Genomic DNA, 7,021 nt, shown 5'->3' with positions numbered 1-7,021 from the left:
TTTAGACAACTGATCAGCCCAAAAAAACACCAGTTAAACAACCTTCTTCATCACATCTATACTCACAAGTAAAATCGGGTAAAACCTCGTTCTTCCTTAGCAGATTTTCAATGACAATGTGAGCATCAGTTTCACCAATATGCCTTAGCAAATCATGCCTAAAATTTTTGTAATCTACATTAGTAGGACCAACCATATCATAAACACCACTAGTATCGCAATTAATATGATGAGCAAGCATAGGTCCAATATTAGACTTCGAAGCAAGATCCTGAACAAAGTTCATATTAAAATACTGCATCTTTCTCTTCTTGTTTAGCGAATTCTTATTAGCTTCAGAAATGAGCTTATGATTGTGCCCCTCAAAAACTTAAAAATGAATATCTTACCGTTTTCATATTTACACCTTAGACTAGCCTCGCAACCACACTTAACTGTTGAAGACTTACGGTTAGCAAATTTAGGATGTTTATTCTAAGAGTTTTCATCATTAACCTGATTATTATCAACTTCTTTACCTTTCCTAGATTGACGGTTCGCTTTATTGTTCACAGCCTCAGCATGATTAGAAATAACACTTGAATTCCTTTTTGATATATCAACATGATTAGAAACAACACAGGGATCACTAACAAGAGTATCAACAGCTAATCTTTTAGGAACACTCAACCTGATACACCTGAACACAACGTAATTGATAGTACCATCAGCCAACCTATTAAATGAAGCTTTCTTGACATCAAATCCAGCAAATTCAGCATAACTCTCATACAAACGCAAGCAATGATCATAAGAAGGATAAACAGAATCAACAACAGGCTTTAATGCATCAGGAACTACTGGAAACCATAACCTAGAACCATTTGGAGTTCGATGCTCAACTGAACTCAGTATATGATTATATTCATCAATAACAGGGGAACCATTCAGAACATCTGTGAGGGGAAAAAACATAAGAACAATAAAATATTAACATACATGTGATGTACGATAATAAGTAACACGAGAACATGAAAAAGTAATAAAACATTTTGGATAAAAAAGTAAAATGCATTTGATGTATGATAACATCGAAAGTTAAAATAAATAATGTATAGGTATTAAACAATAACATACATATGATGTATGTTAATATATTGATGAAAACAGTATTGTATTAAAGTAAAATGCATCTAAAAGATAAAATAAATAATGTATATGTATTAAAGAATAACATACATATGATGTATGTTAATATATTAATGAAAACAGTATTGTATTAAAGTAAAATGCATATGATGTATGATAACATCTAAAGATAAAATAAAATAATGTATAGGTATTAAACAATAACATACATATGATGTATGATAATATATTGATGAACACAGTAGTGTATTCTATAAAAATTGAGAATAAAACAGTAACATACATTGAATGAATGATAGTATAAAAAGTAAAATATAAAACACAAAAATAAAAAATAGATGAAAATTAAATAATTATAAAACTTACCAGATGAATCAGCGATATCGACTCCAGAAACATTAGGAGATACAAGATGATTAACACTTATCGAAGAAACTGAATCAACTGCAGAATAATTGGATGATGAAGCCATTGAATGAATTGAGGTAGACGACTGAGAATGAACTATAAAATGATCGATTGATGATCAATAAATTGAAGGATGACGACGATGAAAAAATGAATTCAATATGAAGAAGGAGGACGATGAAGAATGAATTCAAAAAACAAACAACTGAAAATTGAACTGTTAACTGGTCAGTAATTTAAAAAATAATTAAACGAAAAAAAAAAATATAAAAAGGAAAAGACACAAATACCCTTACCTATGTAAATTAGCTTGAACGGAATATAAAACAAGGGAAGAAGGAAGAACGGCGGTGATGAGAGAAGGATGACAAGATCGACGATGCGGAGCTGCTTATCCCCTTATCGCTGGACATACAGCTTAGCGATGTATATATATATATATATATATATATATATATATATATATATATATATATATATATATATATATATATATATCGCTAATGAGGCGTAGTGCATTTTCAAAACAAAAATTAGGGTTTCACATATTACTTCTCTCCCCCAAAACACCTGTACTATTCCTTTGATGATTTCCTTTTAAAGATGGTAAGGGCTTCTTCTTCTCACAAATTCTGATTCCGTAAAACCCTAAGAAAATAGGTATTCCGTCATTGAATACGACCGTGTACTCTATGGAAACCATTACAATCGACAGATTTGGTCTCATGTGTTTAGAGGTTTACAGGATTAATCGATTGGACAAATGACGGTACCTTCGATGTTATTATAAATTATCCACGATTTCATACGATTTGGCGGATGTGGACTAATCAGGTACACTTTTTCTCAAATATTAAACCCTAACAATAAATCTATTGATCTACTGAATCATCAATAACTAATAGGGTTTAATCAATGATTTGATTTCTTTTATTTAGTGTATACATGATTTATTTGGCTTCACTGATATATATATATATATATATATATATATATATATATATATATATATATATATATATATATATACATATATATATATATATAGGCATGATCAATGGGGAAGTAACCAATCGGGGGAAGCAAAAAAAAAATTTCGTTTTTTTTTTTGAAATTTTTTTTTCCGGCATCAAGATCACACGAAAATATGAACATTTAGAAGAGACACCTCGTGATGAATGTTATTATTTAGGCGGGAAAACGATCGACAAAAATAACATTCAATATAATATTGTTCGTGAAGAATATGAACGCTTTTTTTTATGTTTTGTGAAGTAAAATTTAGCCCGATTTAGAGTTTAGGGTTTAGGGTTTAGGGTTTGGTGTTTTGGGTTTATTCCATAAACCCAAAACACCAAACCCTAAACCCTAAACTCTAAACCGTTCGTGTTAAAAACTCAATCTAAATCCTAAATCTAAACCCTAAATCTAAACCCTAAACACTAAATTTCTAAACCCTAATATCTAAACCCTATAAACCCTAATATCTAAACCCTAATATCTAAACCCCAATAGCTAAAACCTCAAAATACGCTCGAAAAACACGATAATTGTTATATATTACTTCTTCGAGCGTTTTCCCTCTAAAATAAAAACATTTATCAAAAAGTGTCTCTACTAAATGTTCATATTTTCATCTCATCTATAATGTTCGTGAACAAAGTTTTTTCAAAAAATGAAAAAAAAAAGTTTTTGCTTCCCCCCGCTTCCCCCCGAATGGTTACTTCCCTCTTGATCCTACCACTATATATATATATATATATATATATATATATATATATATATATATATATATATATATATATATATAAGAACTTTTTTGGATTGAGAACTCTGAGAACTAAGGTAGTCGAGCAAAAAAAGGACGCGGCCGAACAAATAATAGACCTAGTCGAACAGTATGTATTGTTTGCTTGGTTCTACATTTTGTGTAGAACATGATGTAGAACAGCATGTAGAACATGCTGTTCTACACTTGTTCTACATCAATTTTCATCAAATTAAGTTAGGGTTTAGATTTAGAGCATAGATTTTAGGATTTTAGGGTTTAGATTTAGGGTTTACAATGAGTTTTTTACCCAAACGGTTTAGGGTTTAGGGTTTAGGGTTGAGGGTTTACAGAGTAAACCCGAAAACTCTAAACCCTAAACTCTAAATCGGGCTAAATAAAAAAAGTTGATTTTTGTAAAAAACAGGTGAAAGTCGAACACCTTTAGGTTCTACATTTTTGTAGAACATGGTGATATTCGAACAAAAAAACTAGCTGCCGAACAAAAATTGGAAATTCGAACATTTTTACGTTCTACATTTTTGTAGAACATGATGTATAGAACAGAAATGTAGAACGAATTTTTATTTGTGCTTTGATTTTTTTGTTCGACTTAATACAAAATTGTTCGCCCGCGTAATTTTTTCTGTTCGAATTCCCCTTTTTTGTTCGGCCTCGAGTTCTCACTGTTCTCACAAAAGTGGAGTTCTCACTGGATCCTCTCCCTATATATATATATATATATATATTACGCTCTTGATTTTGAGATTTTTTTTTTGCGTGTGTACAGCCACTTTTCAACAGATTCCGGGTCCCACACAGGCAGATTTAAAACTTTAGACTATGACCATTGAAAAGTACGCTCTTCCACCTTTCCATAGACAGCTTAATCATTAAAAACAGAGTAAAGAGTTGAAAGTTATGATCTATCGAAAACAATCCCCGATTGAACTTTTTATAAGTGACATGCTGTTGCTGTACAGAGACAACTCAGCAGCAGCTGCAATACTCCGTTTTGACGTCCATTTAAAACTTGTTTACACTCAAAATTACCAAACATATTATACACCATTTTTTAGTTTTTCGTAAATACTTTCAATTCCAATTATCGGTTTTCATCCAAACTTAACCCTTTTTAACTTATGAGCCCGCAAAATAGGCCCGAGAGTTGTTTTAACACCTTTGCCCAAAATGACACCTAAATTGGTTGACGACCCAAATTCTTATCCAACGCACCCGAATGACCCAAAATCAATCCACAACCCTAGGATGACATTCTAAACATGTTAGAAGCTTCAGATCCCAAATAAATACGAATGGGTCAAAATGGACAATTGTGACCTAAATACATTATAATTTCCCACTATAAACAAAATATATTTTAAATTCGTTTTTAAGATACCAAGACCTACCAATACACTTAACATGACATTGTGGACGTGTACATATCAACAAATACCCGTTTTGATGCTACATAGTCCAAACGGGTCGAGGGGTCAAAATGGGCAGTTAAGACGCTTTTAATATACAACACCTGCTATTTCATTATAAAAGCTACAGTTTAATATTTCAAACCAAAAAACATACATTTACATACTGAAAGTGATCAAATCAAACCATACTACTAATATACGACAATACCAAAAACGACACTTTTATTTTTAACTTCAAAAAGGGCGTGCACCAACACTAGTATCAACATAACTGTGATCAAAAGAGATGTAACCTACTGTCAAGATCATCCACATTCCGACTTGACTACTTCTTTACCAGGCCTTTTTCCCTTAGAACTTTCAGTACCTACAATATTAACGGCTTAAAAAATAAGCTTTATGCTTAGTGAGTATGCAAGAATTAAACAAATAACATACAACATTAATGTACATAAATAATCATTATGCACATCATTCAATACTGCAAGGCTGCATAGGATCCTTTCAGCATATATAAACGGCATATATTCAGATTTTCATATGTTAATCGGCAATAACGGCAATAACGGCAATAGTATAATATATGTATAACTACATAAATACTGCATAACTGCATTAGTCATATTAAATCTATTACACAATTGTAATCAGATTCATTAGGACCCGGCTACCCATTTTAAGTCCAGTATACTCACCTTAACTAGTTATAATTTTAACACGATCACGCCTTAGTCCTTAGCACCTAACAAACAACACAATAACAACTCATGAAAATGTTATAACTAATTTTGGGATATATCAGACTATATCAACTATATCAGAATGTATAGTTTGACTTTTAAAGTCAAACTTCACTATATAATCTTGACTAAGACTACAACCCTACTTAGTGTATTTATGACGAAATTAAGTATTAATTCATCTATAGTACATCTAATTGAACTAGTTCAATTCAGCAAAACCGCGAATTGATATCCTTTTTAACCAACTTCACCCTTTTCACCATCCAATTAACAGATTGATACATCCTACATGTTTTATAACAACATAGGAACATAACCCTCCCTTAAATTTGATTAATTCTAACCCTAGTCATTTTAAAGTTAGTCAATTTCTTTTTATTCAACCGATTAAATCAAGATTAAGGGATTACCTTGCGTTCTAGTAATGATTCTAGGTCGAATTGCAATCAAAACGGACGAATTAGGCTTCGATTTGGTTGAGCTAGGGTTGTGGGTGTTCTTCTGTACGTATGGGAGGGAACCCAAAGAATTTTCTGAATGTTTTTGGATGTTTAAGAATGATACAAAGACTAAAAGAAGCATCCTGATGTTTCAGCTTCTTACTCTTTTAGTCTCTCGAGTTTCATCAATTCTACACTTAATAATTTCTAGATTTTTCGTATATAATTTGACGCAAACATATAAAAATCACTATAAGGCTAGATAACGATAACAATAATAATAAAATATTATTATTATTACCTCGAAAATTTGGGATGTAACAACTCTCCCCCCGTCATTCTGTTCGTGTCCTCAAGAACCATTCTTGATATACGGAAGGACAATAGATCATCATCCACTCCTCAGGTTCCCAAGTGAACTCAGAACCCTTCCGATTTCGCCATTTTACTTTCAGCAAAGAGATAGTCTTATACCTTAATTGCTTTATCTGTTGATCAAGAATTTTGACCGGTTCTTCAACATAGCTCAATTTGTTATTTAGTTCTATCTCTTGTAACTGCACATAAGTTGCTTCATCTACTAAACACTTCCTCAGGTGTGATACATGAAACGTATCGTGAATGCCACTAAGTTCTCTAGGTAGTTCCAGTCGATAAGCAACTCTTCCAACTCGGGCTAGAATTTTAAATGGACCAATATACCTCGGGCTCAACTTTCCTCTCTTACGAAAACGCATGATTCCTTTCCAGGGTGATACCTTGAGCATGACTTTGTCTCCTACCTGAAATTCAATCGGCCTTCTTCTCTTATCTGCATATGATTTCTGCCTATCTTGTGCCATTTTCAAGCATTCACGAATTGGATCAATCTTTTCATTAGTTTGTTGAACAACATCTGTACTACTCAACTCTCTCTGCCCAATCTCACCCCAACATATTGGTGTTCGGAATTTACGGCCATACAACATTTCATAAGGTGGCATTTTAATAGAAGAGTGATAGCTGTTATTATAAGAGAATTCGGCTAACGGAAGATGAGCATCCCATCTACCACCAAAATCAATAACACAAGCTCTGAGCATATCTTCTAAAGTCTGTATA

General features: G+C 32.3%; 1 long non-coding RNA gene across 1 annotated transcript; it reads right to left on the bottom strand.

The window, feature by feature from the left end:
• Window positions 1–4,914: 4,914 nt before the first annotated feature.
• Window positions 4,915–6,024, bottom strand: LOC139851740 (uncharacterized). The gene is made up of 3 exons (XR_011760695.1): window positions 5,891–6,024; window positions 5,433–5,479; window positions 4,915–5,104 (listed from the first exon to the last, which is right to left on the bottom strand). It is a non-coding gene; the product is annotated as an uncharacterized lncRNA (long non-coding RNA).
• Between the last annotated feature and the right edge of the window lie 997 nt (window positions 6,025–7,021).

The sequence above is a fragment of the Rutidosis leptorrhynchoides genome, chromosome 6, assembly GCF_046630445.1.
Source record: "Rutidosis leptorrhynchoides isolate AG116_Rl617_1_P2 chromosome 6, CSIRO_AGI_Rlap_v1, whole genome shotgun sequence".
Taxonomy (NCBI): Eukaryota; Viridiplantae; Streptophyta; class Magnoliopsida; order Asterales; family Asteraceae; genus Rutidosis; species Rutidosis leptorrhynchoides.
The sequence above is the reverse complement of the archived record's forward strand: the minus strand, read 5'-3'. Positions and strand labels throughout refer to the sequence as shown.